This window comes from Chamaea fasciata, unplaced genomic scaffold (assembly GCF_029207755.1).
Source record: "Chamaea fasciata isolate MVZ Bird 193981 ecotype frontalis unplaced genomic scaffold, bChaFas1.0.hap1 SCAF_7, whole genome shotgun sequence".
Taxonomy (NCBI): domain Eukaryota; kingdom Metazoa; phylum Chordata; class Aves; order Passeriformes; family Sylviidae; genus Chamaea; species Chamaea fasciata.
The window spans coordinates 53537168-53553979 of record NW_027094092.1 but is presented as its reverse complement, the minus strand read 5'-3'; the positions used below and the strand labels follow the sequence as shown (position 1 = coordinate 53553979).

Below are 16812 nucleotides of genomic sequence, written 5' to 3'. Positions count from 1 at the left end.
TTGATTCAAAGGCATACCACCATCAGAAACCCAGGAAAATTAGACTTTAAAGCATTTTAAAAACTTAATGTGTGACCTGGTAATCGTCTTGCTGGCCTTACCTCAGAAATGATTAATCAAGTGGCATAAAAGCCAGTTTACATTCTGCTGCCACAGGACTGTTATTTCTGATCTTTGCAACCCAGATGGTCACAATATTCCCTTCTGCTACAGTTGCTTTAATGAGAAATAGATTTGAGCCTACAGCCATGTGCGAAGGTGTGACAATGTGCACACAAGACCCTGATTTAAAAGCAACACCAATTTTGTTTCCACAGAGCAATTCCCCACCACCCCTTGGCTAGTTCATTTAAAGGCTGCTAAGACATTTTAAAACCCAGCACCATGTTTCCACTTCAGAGATAGAGTTACCTATCTCCTGAAACACACAAACGCCTTCCCATCCCAGGCCTGCTACTGTAAAGATTAGTCAAGAGATTAAATCCAGCCCTGTCGTAAATCTGCTCTCAAGACTAACACCAGGCAGTAAAACCGACCCAACTTCACACACTCTCACAGAGCTCTCTAAACAATTAAGGTTCTAATGAAATCACAGCAGAGCCAAAGGTTTATTTGTATAATTATTTTAAATGAAAATATTTAATTTTCTTGTTAATAAGTAGGACACACATAGCTGGTAAATCAGCCATCCAACATATGCTGGGGATATCCCCAGATTGGCATTTGTTTTTAAAAATGTATTACTTTATGCCAAGATGCAACTGCTCTCTAGAAAATGAATGTCCTATTAGAAAACTAATTCTGGTTTTAATTACAATGCACATCAATAAAACTCTTTAAAGAAGTCTTGGCACTGGTACTTTGGCTTTGCTCTGAATTCAGAAAATACTGAAATACTGCTTAACTTCTGCAGCAGCAGCACAGAATTTATCCCATGTTTAGCTGTTGGACTACTCCTGCAATAGTATTCATCTCTCATGAGACACAGTACATTGTTGATAGAAACCACTGTAAGTATATCTAGCATCACATAATTCCACAGCCAAAAGCCATTAACCAAAGTTGCACTTTCCGCAATAATCTAAATTATTGTTTATCGACTTAAAATAAAAAATACTTCTCAGACTAAGAAAAGCTACTCCTGCCACTGACTGAACAATAAATTGATTCACATTAGTGAACCAGAAAAAAAAAAATGAAGTGAAAAACACTGTTTCTTTTTTGTCTCTTCTCTTTATTGAGGTTTAGATACTGCTAAAAATTCCTTTGAAACTGCACCATTTGCTTACCCTCATGAGGAAGAAAATTCTTTCCCACCAAACCTCCCAGAAGATTGTAATACTAAATTAAGAGATATTAGTCAGGAAAGAAAAGTAATTAATATTTTAGAAACTTTTTTCTATCCCTTCAGCAGAAAGTGCTATTGGTTAGACTAAAAAAACACAGAGATTCAGTGCTGCAAGATTTAGCCTCGGGCAAAACAAAGGCCATGCAGTCTATCTCCCAAGAAAAACAAACAGCACCGCGCTCAGTGCTCCTCAGAAACTTCTCCAAGGGAGAGCCCTCTGAGCAAATACTTGCCGAGGCTGACACACAGCATCTATTCAAACAGCCCCAAAGCACAGCACCTTCCAGCACTGTGTGCCCTGTCTGTGGCCAGGCACATCCCTGGGCTCACTCCTTTGATCCAACTTGGGCACACAAGGAAGCACCTGCACGTTCCCAACTGCAGGAGCCTCATCTGGCAATGTTTAAATTGCTATCAAATGTCAAAAGTTTCAAATAAGCAATTAAAGCGAATTACTAGGTGAAACAGGCTTCTCATTTAAAAGAAATTACTTCTTTTGATGTAAAGAAAATTAATGACCCCAATTCTAGCTCCATAAACACAGTTTACAGCATAAGGCAGATCAGAGTCAGGCCTGTCTCGCAGTTACAAAGAAATCAAGTGGATGTCATATAAAAGGGGGGAACAAAAATAAATTTTAAAAACACGTATATTAAGAAAATTACACAGAGCAAAGCTTATAGGCACATAGTATTCCAAATCTAAACCTCGTAATTTATTTACAGTATCAAAAACAAACAAACAAAACAAAAAAAGCATCTCATTTCCAATGCTTATATTTTGCCAAGCTTTACCAGGAGCCTCTTAACCCACACATCCAGCCTCTGTGACCCCCCGGTTTGCATTGTGGCCAGCCTTCTCCAGCACCTCAGGGAGGGCCCAGCTGGATAGTTAGATTACTTTTATTTTTCCACTCAGAGACAAAAACACCTGGCTAATGGTTGGGCGTGAAGGCCAGAGGAAACACAAGTTACTGTTAAAAGCATTAACTATAACTTAAAAGTTTAGCCAGCCCCATTAAAGCGGTTTTACTGCCCGGTGACAATGCCTGGTCCTGGGGAGCCCCCGCTTCGGCAGCTGGCACCCTACTAAGGCTGGGGTGGAAGTTACACTCTCGTGTTTAACAGAGGGAAGAAATAAAACTTGAGTGACCAAATGTGTGACACACACGTGGGAGGGGTGAAGCAGCGAAAGCCATCCTTGCATCCAGCTCCACCAGCAGACAGGCAAGCCTAACAAAGGGAGTATGCAAATCGCTGAGGGGAATGGCACAAAAATTAAACATACAACACACAAGCCTCTGTTCCAAACAGTGCTCCAAAACCTCTTTAGTCTGCTGTGCTACAAAGAACATGACTCTTTTGTTCCTCCACAGTGTAAATAAAGTATACTGTCTTTGTCACACCTACTTTCCGAATGCTCTTCTTTCCTCCTGAACAAGCAGGATAAGCTCAATACTGTGATGCTGTAACATTCACAGCTCCCCCTCCCACTGCAGAAACCAGAAACCTCATTTCAGGCTCAGCTTGTTAACTTCTGCATACAAATTTTAGATCTTCAAACATCACAGACTGTTAGAATTGTAAAATAAATGGTCCCACTAGGAACCGAGGAGCCCAGCAGCCCCCAGCAAGGTCAGGGCACGAGATAATTACATGTTCTTATATGAGGACAAATTTTCTGAATGCTTGAATTTACCACTCCTTTCCAGCAAGCAGTTCTTACAGACACAAGCCAGCTTGCCAGCTGCCGCTGGGAGATTAAACACACACATGCCAACTGCCCACATGAGAGGAGCTCACAGAAATGGTCTGCAAGTTCAACTGGGCAGGATGGTAAACTTGGAAAACCAGGACTGTGCCCCTGCTAGAACACACGACAAAGCACCCATTTCCTTCAGCACGGGAGCATTTAGCCTGAAGCCTGCCTTCAGGCTTTACCTCTGAAACCAGGAGAAGGGAAAACATGCACAGATTTGAACGCACGTCCAGCAGCTTGCAACAGCGAGAAGGAAACAGTCTCTGTAATTCAGGCTTCCCTCTCTGATGTACCAGCTCTGCTGCCTGCACATGAAAGCAAGTGGACTGAGCAGGGTCTCAGCTATTGGGGTAACATGCCGTGCTGCATGTGGGGCACACAAACAAAACCCATACTTCACAACTGTAAAATACTACATCCCCAGACCACTGCCCTTGAAACTACAGACATAACTCAAAGCAACTGGGATGTGGCCAAAGGCCAGTATCTCCAAAAATCTGTGCTACAGCTTAAGACACCAAAGTCACAGCCAGGTTTTCAAAGCATGAAACACCAAATCACCTTCCTGGACCTGAACTATTCTGAGAATTTGAAGCAGTGTGTCAGTGATAACTGCACTTAAATTAGATTATTCTGAAATTATAGCTCAATCTGCGATTTCCCAAGTACTTAGAGTTTGCAGTTAGATTTTCTGTTCAGCTAACGAGAAAGAATAGAAAGCTTTTTTTTCATTGCAAAAAAGAAACAAAGATACAAGCTTTGAATCTTACCTGCAGCTACTGACTTCTAACTCCCAAACTAAGCAAGAGGAGAGGAGGCAGAAAAGCATCTGGATTCCCACTTAAGAAGTCCCTGAAGTAATACCCACCCATCTGTAACCTAATCCTTTCAGCGAGGAACTGTGCACAGAGTGCGAACAAACGATGACGAACAAATGATGAAAAGTCAAATTGCCAGCAACCGTCCTCAGTAATTACCCACAATTTTGCCTGGCACTGGTTTCTGCAGTGCGAGTGTATCCGGAGCAGTACTCCGAACTGAATTAAATTAAAGTCTTGATATAAATATAATTTAAGAGAAAGAAGAAGCATTGAATGTCACACTAGAAATATATAATTAAATGCAGACTGAGGTGAACAGCATTTTAAAAGGGTGCTTTTGGAGAAAGGAATGTACTATCCCAGTGCAAAAGAATCAATGTTAATGATTTTTTGTCTTAATTGTCCTTCCAGATCTCTGCCGCGCTGCTTACAAATTAGTTTTTATCTTACCTGACATTGTGAAATATCCCCTAATATCTTCTATATTGACAAATACCTTGAAGGCTAATGCCTGCTCTCAACTATATAGCAGTCATTGTGAAAACAAACAAACAAAAAAAGCAATCACTATATTCAGCAAACCCAGAGAGTGTTCAATGTAATCAAGGAAAAAAAAAAGTGTTAACAATTTTTTTTAAGAAAAGTTTCCAACTATCTGATGAATCTCAAGGGAGTGAAAATATGAGCTTTAAGTCTTCAAGTAACACATGTTGTGAATTCATTCAGTCACTGACCTCATCTTATCAGAATAGAAACGACCAAGGGAAAACAAACACATGAAGCTTTCACACAAACAGAATTCACCTGAAGTCCCATCTCCTGTGGGTTAAGGGTATCTGGAACTTGCAGTGTAACTTCACTGTCCTTGAAAACATTCCTCTGAACAAGCAAGAGAGTAATCCACATTCCCAAAGTGAGCAAAACATGCAGGCATTAGGAAAAAAGTAGACACATTTTTAGGGCCGAATTCCATTTGGGCTCTTTACAGTAATGTCTCACTACCTTTAGGTGGGAGGTTAATTTAAGCCAATGGACTGTGGCCCTCCTCCCATTCTATCTCCTAAAAGGATTTCTTCAGATCTCCAATCCCATTATTCTGTTTCCAGCCACAAGCTGAGGTAGTGCACACAGACATATCCCCCCGACTCGACCCAGATGAGACTCAACCCAATTTCTTTTCATCTTTGGCATCCCAAAGAGTTTAAAAAAAAAAAAATCCAAGCACATTTTCTTACTTATTAAGAAAAAAAAATTATACCGTATCTCTTTTAAACAGTGCCCATCTTTCTAACAAAAGCCAAGCAATACGATAAATCTGCTCAAAACCACATGACCCTGCACTAAAAATGACTGCGCCGTGTTTAGTTATTCGGCAGCTCCACTGAACTCTATTTATTTCCATTTCCTGCCCACTTTAATGTACTTCAGTGGCCTGCAGTAAAGTTAAAGCAATAGGTGTCTGTCATAAAGATGAATAGTGCTATTGGAATGCATAATACAGTGGAAAGAGGAAATGAGAGCAATCTGGTTTATTTACATCTCAGGCTCCCATCAGCACCTCAACCCACCTCCCAATGGCTTCAGCTGCCTTTCCTGTTATCTTGCGGCATAGTCCCCTGCAATGAGTTGGCTTTTAACCTCTCAGAACCAGAGGGGATGAGCTGATCTCCCAGATTTGCTTTCATGAGCTGGCAGAGTACTGGAGCAAACAGCCATGCAGTGTGTTCAGTGCAAAGAAAACAAAATAAAGGTAGCGGTTGCCATTTAAATTAATTAAAAGACACAAACAAAACAAAAGACCCCAAAGAGATCTGCTATCACCGGTAAATTTAGATCAACACACAGGAACCTGACTACTCCTGAAAAACAGTAATTACTGTTTCACAAAATATTACTTTTAATCTTCTTTCTTTACAATCTAATTAAACAGATATTTTACTTGCCTTTGGAAAATGTTTTTCTTAATTTCATCCAATTTTAACATTTGGTGTGTTCTATAAACTACACTTCCAAACTAGTATGCAATTTTATGCTTATTTTTAATAGCATATGACTTCATTTAAAATTTATGACTTTTAATTTGCATGTTTATTGTTGGTTTTAAGTAATCTTTTAATTTTCCCTCTTGGGTCTGAGGCTTACTATAACTTCACAATGTAAATTCAGTACTGATTTTGTTCATGTGAAAACACCATCTTCCAACACACATTATTTCCCTCTTATTTTTTTTATAAACCTTCAGGAAAGTATTATCACTTGGAACAGCAAGCAAGTATGTGTGGAAAGAGTTGCGTATCTATCACCACACAATACTTGGTGTCTGAAAAGCCTTTGTTTGATTCTCCTTTCAGAAACAGACACTCGGATGAAGCTGACTTTAAGAAATCCAGACAAAAACCTCTTACAGAAATTAGACACTTTTGTTTAACAGATAAAGAGCTTTCCATCTCTCATTATTTTTTCTTTGAAACCAGGGAATAAATTTTGGTTAGCCTATGAGCACAGTAACTCAGATTATAAAAACTCTGCCTATTAGAGTCGCAACTGCATAAAAAGTCGCAACTTCTCTTTCCTCTTCAAAGCAAACCAAGTGCTCATGGGTTAGAACAGCTACTCAGGAAAATGATGCTGTTTGATGTCATCATATTGAATGCCACCAACTCCACATACAGTTTGAGTTCAGTGAGGCTGCCCAGATAATAGAATAGCTCTGAATTTCAGCATAGGGATGAAAATGAGAGCACAGCACCACTACACAGAAACATGCTGCCTTGTCAAAATGCCACAGAAACACCAACTCTTAATATCATTTTATGGGAAACAAAAGGCTGTTCCTGCTATTAGAATTCAGTCAACAGCCTGTGTTTCCAGAATTACAAATTGCACTGAAAGCCTGATGAAACAGACTCCCTCACTGATGAACTCTGACCAGAAGCCCAGCCCAGCCAGCCCAATGGACTGGGAGAGGAGTCATGCCCCAGATGAGATCTTCATCATGTTCAAGTGATCATAACTTCTTTTTGTCCCAGTAGAACCGTGCCCATTTGTATCAGACAGACCTTTGATGAGCAAGTTCAAGAACAGCTGGACACCAGCCACAGTGAAAGCAACTCTAGCTTAGAAAGACTACATAGGAAAAAAAAAGTGCTTGGAACACTCCTCCGTATACGAACCCTACCACTGTTTCAGTCCAACCATCTGAATCCAATTAACAGAACGCTGAGCGGCAGAAGTTAGGGAGTGGACACATTTTCCAAATGAACATCATTAGCATAATGTAGATTTAAAATCAACTACGGAAACCAACACTTGGCATTGGATCACACTCTCTTAGTGTCTCATTCACTTGCTCGTTTTATCAATTATTTGGTAAATGAATACTTGAAGACTGTACAGAAACGATTTAGCCTTCACAACCAAAATGCTGTCCATTGTGCACTCCCTTGCAAGCTACAAATTACTGCATACAGTGCACAGTTAGAACACCATGCAGTTTTTATGATTACAAAAGTGGATTTTACTTATTCTTTATCTTAATTAAGTTCTACTACCTCAGTTTGACTTCTTCACAAAAAAAAAACCTCACTGGCTGAAAAATTTTGGGTTCTCATCTGAATTTAGGGAGTACTGTAGTGGAGTTGAGTTTTAACTTTTTCTCCTTGCCTCGCCTTAATTAAGGAAAAAAAAAAAAAAAAAAAAAAAAGAAGAAGAAGAAGGAGGAAAAAAACCTAACAGGGGTCTATAGTCAAGGAATGATGAAGAGCATCTGTAACTCCTCAACCACAAACTGGCCACACTCTGCCTGAAGAGTCTGCTGCAGTTCCTTTGCTTACTAGGTGGCATGTATGAGACACCGCCTCCCTCCCCAAGCTGTTCATCCAGCAGCTCTTTAAAGCGGATTCTTGGGTGGCTTTTTTTAATACCACTCTTCAGCAGCACAACTTCAGCAAGAAAATTCACAAATCTGCCATCAGCTACCTGTTGGTCCTGTGTCTTCAGTATCTCTGGACTAGGAAGGAAGTAAAGTCCACTGCTGTCCCTCAGTTTCAGATAGGATGCCAGGGCATAGAAGTAATTGATCTCATTCTGCTCACCCCAGCTTACACTAGAAAGAAAAGATAAATATGCAGATTCCAAGGGATATCTTGAAAGAGGAGAACACTGCCCAAAGAATCAAGTGATCCTCCCATGGAATCTCATTAGGGTGAAGGATGATCCCAGCCAGATAAAGCACAGCTGGGTACAGACATTTGAGTAGTCTCTACAGGACAAATAGCAGTTTAAAAAACAAGAATGTTGTAGGAAGTTAGAAGAGTTTGGTTTATTTAGTTTAGAAGGGTGAAAAGTAATCGGAGTCCTCCAGTACAAAAAGTGGTTACAAAGAGACTGGTGATGAACTGCTTTCTAGAGCCACTTGGGTAAGGAAAGGAAATCATTCTACTTTTAAGCAAAGGTAACTCAAGAAAAATTATCAAAGGTAAGTGAGCATTGGCAATTGCTATAGAATGGTGTTGAGAAATCTTGTTATTTGAGAATTTCTGAAGAGTAGGTGAAAAACATCTGTGGGAGGTGATCAAGAGATAGATAACCCCATTCCAGTGCAGGAAGCTGGACTACTTTTTAAAGATCTGAAGATCATTCCCCAGCCCTATGGTTCCTATAGTTTTGGAAAGATGGATTACATATCTGTGCCCGGACTTGCTGATTGGGTCCAAGTGCCACAGACTTCAAAATACTGCTCTACTTAGATGACTGTTAGTTACTATTAGTAACCTACACTATCTTGCTCATAGCAAGTTTTCCAATTTGCATCGTTCCTAATTTCATACCTTTTGTCCTAGGTGTGACCCTCTATACACTTTGAAAAATTCTTCTGTCAAATACAGCCCATCATCACCACACCCAAAACTTTCTTTCATCAATAATTATGCTACATTTTATATCCCATTTTCAATCTTCCTTTCTGAAGTATAGAATAGCTACATTTCGTTCCCTACAACTTCAGGGACCAGCTTTCAGAATCCAAATGAGATGCCTCAGTTAGAAGGTGCAAGTCCAGCTACTCCCATCTGTCCATCTCAACGGACATCAGGTACAAGTGGTGTACCTCAGGATCCATATTGGTACCAGTGTTATCCAACATCTTCATTAAGGTCGATCAAGGGAAGCCTCAGCAGATTTGCAGGTGACACCAAGCTGAGTGGTGCAGCTGACACACCTGAAGGGTGGGATGCCATCCAGAGAGAGCTGGACAAGCTCCATTCAATGGGAATCTCATGAGATTTAACAAGACCAAGTGCTGGTGCTGCACTTGGGTCAGGACAAGCCCCAGAACCAATCCAGGCTGGGGATGAACAGACTGAGAGCGGCTCTCAGAAGAAGGGCTTGGTAAGAATTGCCTTTATCAGCCCAAAAAGTCACACTCGCATGAGTGGAATGACAACAGTCTGGTCATCAATATCCACCTGTAACCCTCTTGTTGGGAAGCCATGCAGTGGCCCTGTGAAAACTGCAAGATGTGCAACCTCTCACTATCCAAAGGACTGGTGTCATCAAAGAGGAGCAGCTCCCTTTGCCCAAGGTTTGTCTTCTACAAACATAAACCCATGGGGCTATGTCCACAGGCAGACAAAAAGCCACTCTGCCCATGCTCAAAGCATCTGAAAAGCCATGTTAATAGGGTTTATAAACACTGCTAAGGCATGGGATGTAAACATATTAAACCCATGGGCAAAGTGAGCTGATGTCTGCCTGTAACACACACACACACCTAGACGTGCCCACAGATGATTGGCAAAAGTACCTCTGCAAACTTTCAGGCTCCTCACACACACACAAAACAAGCCTTGTCTTCAGAGACACAGAAGCAATCAAATATCTGGCAACAACTTTCAAAACCCTTCAAGCCAGATCCTATTAAAACCAGCAACTAAGAGATGAAAGGCACTAGCTCGTCCTACCAGTCACACTTAACAAGGCTCTAAAACATTTACTGTATCTAACATTACCTCTATAGAAATTCCACAACTGTAGACAATGCCTAACATCATAGGATACATTTATGTTTCCGTTCAATTGAAGGTACTACATAAAAGGATGTTTTTGTTTTAATTTGTGTTCTGGGACCTTGGAAAAGAAGCTGCCTCATCACCTGCTGGAAAAGGCCAAGTACAGAAGAAGAAAGGGTTCTTTTAAGAATGGAAATTATAGCCCCAGAATGAGACCTGGGCCCTAAAGAAATCCATGGTAACATTCATACTGAATGCAAACTCATTATATCCCCCTCTAAATTGAAACATCCCTGCTTCTAATTTCAAATTAGCAGTGAACTCTTTCACCGACCTGCCTCTCCATTTCATAAAAAGTCCATGAAATGCATGTTTATAGTTGCTGGGTGATGACTTAAATTACATCTTGGTGTGAAAATTTCTCCATTCTTTTTAAAACAAGGTTTTTTGGCATTATGTGTCAAATTTGCAGTGAATTACTAAAAAAAAACCTGCCACCCAAGTTGCCTCAGTATTATCATTACAGTTGTAAATACACACTTAAAACTAGTTGTGTAGTCATGCCTTGCTAACATCTTCATAAAATCTGACAGCTTGTCAAATAGCCCCCACTGTGGACAGCACTGAAGCAGTTCCAGAGATCATCAGAGTTAAAGGGCAGTGAAGGTAAGGACCTTGTCCCACCTCCTGCACATCACAGCTCTGTTAATTTCAACCGTGAGAACTAGTGACCCTGACAGGCTTCTTTAATGAAAATAGATGCTTTAATATTTTAAGAACACTCACTTTTATTTAAGCCCATGTGTCTTCCAAACCCACAGTACTTTGGAAAAACATCGTGTTTTTGAAGTACACGGTATATGAATAAAAACCACAATCAAGCAGGTAGGGACAGCAATTGAGGATATAAATCCAGAACTGGCACACACTACTCTTTGCTCTTGTGACAGTTTATATCACCAGGGCCAGAAACTCTGCTCCCAATGGTCAACTTGAAAAATCCAAGTGGCTGATTCCAGGACTCTCAGCACCATTACAGGCACTGACTGTGCACTGTTAATATTTGATGGATGCTTGCAGCTCCAGTCTCTCAGAAAGCCATTATGCAGGACATGCTCCAAGATGTGTGTTTTACTCCACATGCCTGATGCTGTGATTCACAGGGAAAACCTGCACAGAAGGCACAGGCTGGGATGTTACTGCTCCAAGCTCCATCAGCAAACGGTCACTGAAATAAATTAACATCAGCATCTCATAGAAGTCCCTGCATGAGAGTGTTAGGCAAGATTTATTCAAGACTACAGTCTCTGGAGCAACTGATCAGAATCAAAGGTAAGCCAAAAACTAAATAAATTAAAATGGGATGAGCTAGAATAACAAAGCAGCATGGCCAAGGCAGCAGCCACATGACAGCCAGAGGCATCTCCAGAGCAGTCAAAACAACTGTCCTCAGAGCTTGCCAATGAGCCAGATGCTCCTGCTGGAAGAAGGGTAGTGTTGATATAAACTCAGAGATACGAGATGCTTAACACCAAGAGCAATCAATCTTCAGGATTCCCACATGGCTGCCAAGCTTCGCTATTATGCCACAAAGAGATGAAAACAAACTTCATAAAACACATGTAGATCCTACATGAGAAACTCGCTCCACCCTCCCCTTACTACTCAGAAACAAACCCACAATTTGGGTGTAGCTGTAAATGACCTGATGCTTTTCCTGAGTTAACAACAGAATCAGGAAAGAGTATCGTTGGCTAAACAGTGCATAGTACACACCCTGCCAGAAAACCAATGGACTTATCATACAGTATAGGAAATGCCTATCTTCCACATCAATTAGTGACCCAAGAGTGATTGATTTTGTAATCCCAAACTTGACTTATAAAGTGACTTCCTCTGGGGCCAATTTTCCATTACCCAGCATGTGGAAAATTGCATACGGTCAGTGCACTAAGAAAACCAAGGAAAAAAAAGGGCTATTTAAACCCCAATTCTACCATGCCTCCACATTCTTGCTTTCCTGAGGGAGATGCACTTTTAACAGTTACTTCCTTTCCCTGCCCCAACATCCTATCTGCACCACACACCAGCTGGGCACTCAATCAAAACAGAAACAACAACAGGAACCAGCAGCTAGCTATTCATTACAATAGGATCAAAACATTTCTAGGCACTAGTGCTTTGCCAAGTTACCATCCTTGAAGACCTGCCACAACCCTCCTCTTCCCTCTCATCACGGACACCATTGCTGAAAGCAGCCCCACTTCAGCCTGAAGCACCACATTTTGAAGATCACGGCTTTTGAATCAGAAGCCACATCTCAGAACTGAAGGAGGAAATGGAACTGGGCAGCAGAAAGGTGAGAAAATTACCTGGCCAACAACACAGGCTGATGTTTGCCCTTTATTCCAATCACGTTAACATTAGCTCCAGTCTATAAAACCAGGATTGCACTGCACACTAACTACCAGGGTAATCACAGAAACAGCACCGCAATATGATTACTGGGTGCTAATTATATCTTATAAAGAGTTAAAGACAATCAACTACACGTAATCAAGATTTATATGCAGTTTTTCACTGACCTGAAACAGCTTCATACATTAGCAGGTTTAACATTACTGCAGAAACAAAGCAAACAGTTACATCTACATGAGAAAATGCATGAAACCCAAGAGCCAGATGTTGGGTCCTTTCATCCAGCAAGCAATTATTTAATTCATGGGAAAAGATTATCTCTCTCATTGTTTCATCAGTACATAATGTATCTCAGAACCAATCCCAGCACTCTGGCCTGGGCTGGGTACAAATCTGCAGGACTGCACAGGGTCATGAATCAAGGGTCTCCCCCTTTTCCTCTGCTGCCATTGCTTCTGGGCAGTGAACACAGAGCAACTGGAGATACCCTCAGCCCATATCTCTTTTTTCCCATTCATGCACAACAGCACAGACCCCAAGGAGGCTGTCAAGAAAGACTGTGCTTCCCCTCACACCCCTCCAGGAAGGCCAATTCTCCCTGGGTAAGCACAACAGGGAATGCCAAGGAGCTGCCCACCCTCTCCAGCACAGTTGCTGACCTCCAGCTCTGAGACACAAAGGGTCCCTTGGCCTCAACTAAGGGCTCCTTGCCCCAAGCACCATCAAGAACTGCAGACCTTTGGTGAGTCATTTTGGCCACACCACCCTCATCTATTGTCCATCCTCCCAGATAACAACCCTCATCACCTCTGGAGAGGTGGACAGTCAACAGCCACCATCAACACCACCCAAAGACGACGAATACTTGATTACACTGGACCCTACACCATGAGCAATTCAGCAGTTTTGCTAACTACACTACAAACAAAACTGAAAAAGCACATCCCTCTGCAAGGTTACTCCAAGGCTGTCACTGGATAAACCAGCCTGAGCATACCACATGTAAGGTACACTCCCGAACAAGGCACAACAGATAGGAGCATTTAATAAACACAGCCATTAACTGGGAAACATCCCTGCAGCAATTAAAAGTTTGCAAAGCACTACAACGTACACCTGGTTATTGCTCTGACATCTGCTTAGGTTTTCTGTGTGTTTGTAAGTGGGACCAAACAGGAAGATAATTGAGTTTATGGGCATTTCATGACAAAAATGAAAACAAGGTACTGCTAATTGTTCATGAAAAATGGCATAAAAACTCAAAATGAAGCACATGTAGTGTTTGAAATGTTTCAAAGTTACCACATTTTATAATGAACCATATATGACCAAATGGTGTTTCTCCTACTAAAGAATAAAATTATTCTAAACTAAGGATTTCACCATAAAATGAGAGGAAATTCACAGTCTGAACAATTGCAGTTGTGCTGAGCACATTTTAAGACATATGGCAACTTTATAATGGTCATTGGGGATGAAGAGCTAAAATTCCGTTGCAGATTTTGAATTTAAGACATTTCACATAAAATTGCATATCTCAGGAAACAAATTACTTGTTAAGTGTACATCCTCATAATGTTACAGACAATATTTGGCATATGTAAATATGACTACCTCAAATTATGAATGCTATTTTCAGTACAACTACCCAATTGTTTTAGAAAGGCTCCAAGTAAGTTTTTAAAAAATTGTGTGAAGGTATCATTAAAAGTAAACAAATATAACAAGATCTGCCATAACTTTATACAGAATTACTGCAATATTATTCAGCTATAATGTTATCCAGTGTTCACAAGTAAATTCCCCAATTACTATTGTAAGTCTGTCATTAAAATAGTTCCTTCCTGTTTAAAATGTGGAGAGCCAAATGCATTTTCCCACCACTAGGTATTGTGTAAGACTCCTTTCTCTTCCAGCAAGCTGGCTGAAGATGGATGAGCTTCCAAACTGATATCATTTTTAATTACGTGTTTTTCTCTCATTACTAATTTCCTAAACATGTCTCTAATCTCGCAGCGAAATCTCTGAGCGCAGTAGGTGTATCCACATACATCATGCTCTCGAAAATTAAAATGAGATAATGATCAGGACTGCCATCACAACATAACCTGAAACAAGCAAGATACATGTGAGGTGATACATACTCATAAGACTCTGATCTCAAGTGTTTCTGGAAAGCAGCAGCACACTGGATGGTTTCCATCCTTCCTGGAGCCCCTACTGGAGCCAGCAACACAGCCAGTGGGGTCTAGGAGGGGGAGATGCCTCAAGCCACCTCCCACCTTGCACAGTTACAAGTTCATAATGCCAAATGCATTTCCACCCCTTCACTCCCTTCCTCTCTATATATATATATATTTACTAATATATGTAGTCATATTTACATATGCCAAACACTGCATCAAGAAGCCCTGTGTGCATAAGGGAGCCAGACCAGCTGCTCCTCTACAGAAGATACCAGAGGGATCCCAGTTCCCTCCTGACATCGGGGCTCCAACAGCTCCTTGCAGCTAGGTCAAGGTGTCCTGAAGGGGCTGCCTTCTCCAGGAGCACAGGAGGGTGGGAAGTGTTGGAGGCAGCCACACCCAGCAGACAGGTAGGGAGGCACATGCCCACGCAGGCCCCGGGTACCAGAAGGGGTCACACCCCCGGCAGCTGCTGCTGCATCAGGTGCTCTCTTGGCAGGAACTGGGACTATGTATAGATCCGTCAGGTTAGGTCAACCAAGTGCCAGCCAGTTATTCCCATGGGATCCCTCTCATTCCTCAGATACCTCTCACTACCTGAAAGCCATTGCACAGCTGAACAGAGTTGCAGCATTCTTTAACCATTAAACCAGCTGGGCAAAACCGAAGCTTTTCAGAGGGAGGGGGCAGGGGGGAAACAAAAGACAACAAAAACAAAAGGGTAACTGTCACGGAGCTTTCTTCCCAGCTAAACACTTCACGCACCAAATTCCTAAGGGAGTGATGCTTTCAGCACATCAGCTGCCTTCCCATCAACTGACACTACCCAAATAAAGGAGGAAAATCCTAGAACTCTTCAGAGTGGCTGACATTTAAAGAATCAAATAAAGCAAAACCAGATAAATCACAAGCACTTAAATAAGTTTATGTCTTCTAAGCAGTCTTAAAATATGTCACAAGTATGGTTCTGCCCACTCACTCAAAGGAAAGGGATCTCTGCTGTTTTGCAGCCAAAAAGATGAAGGTAAAAAGGGACTAGAAATAAATACAGTTGAAGTGTACACACCAGATTAATGCTCATAAAACCAGTGCATGCCTAAAGAAAACCAACACCAGGGCTCTGGTACATATGCATGCAAGTCACCAGTCTGTAATCGCAGGCTGATCAAAATGCATGTGCTAAATGGGGTAAGCTTATCTAAAAATGTAATGCTAGCTGAATTGCCCTGGGCCCCTAGGGAGGCCTGCAGCAGAGTGTGAGTGGGCTGGAGTTCAGATGTTTCGCTGTATTCACACATGCTGCTGTGGAAGCTGGATGATGGAAAAACTAAACAATTTCACATTTTCTTCTCAAAAAAAAAAAAAAAAAAAAAAAAAAGAGTCCATAAAATTTCATCCTATTTTTTTACCTGCTATCCATCCACTGACTAGGAAAAGCTCTAAAGCTCTAAATCCAGCCTTAACCTCCTCAAGAACTTGATGAAGAAATTCCTACAAGAATCCAGGTTCCTCTTGAAAACAAACACTTCTGAACTTCACTCAGCTGAGAGAAGGAAAAGCTGGGGGATGCTCCCTTTTTCTCCTTCCCACAGCATCTTGGGAGGACCATGAAAAGGACACACACATACCCAAGACTCCACCAGACCTTTTGCTGCACCACCCACCCCTGGAATGGAAGCAGCGCCCACCTGGGAGTCAGGGCAAGGCTGAGCTGCACAGCACAACCCTCGACCTCAGGTGGGAATTTGCTGACCACTGAGGGCAGGGCAAGCCTTTCGTGTGACTCTGCTGTGTTATGACTGGGCTCCTACTCCTTTTTAATTCTCATTAACATTTGCTGACACCTCCTTTACAACCAGAGGGGCAGGTTCTTTACGAGAAGCCATTTCACCTTCCCCAGTTAATGACTTAATCCACAGACTGAAGCAGGTCAGATTATCTACACTTATCAAAGACAACATTATGCTTCATAAGCTATTTTTCTGCTTCAGTAAGGAACATGCATGTTTTATTTCTTACTATGTTTACCCATTACCTCACTGAGCTGCATTATTGTTAGTCTTTCTGAGGCTCTCCTAGAATAGGAGCGCATAAAACAGGATTTCCTCCAGCTCTGCATACCTACTTACTCCAGTGCCATTAATGACATAGGACTGGATTGAACAAAGACTTAACATCAAATGAGCATTCAAAACAGCTGGGAACTAAAATATATCTGCCTGGAACACTGCATCTGTGTTTTGTCTTTTGAAAAATGCTAATGAGGCAAAAAT

The 16812-nt window shown here is 41.4% G+C and overlaps 1 protein-coding gene across 1 annotated transcript in view; it reads right to left on the bottom strand.

The window, feature by feature from the left end:
* KIF26A (kinesin family member 26A) overlaps positions 1-16812 on the bottom strand; it is a 95294-nt gene that overhangs the window by 65018 nt on the left and 13464 nt on the right. The window lies entirely within an intron of this gene.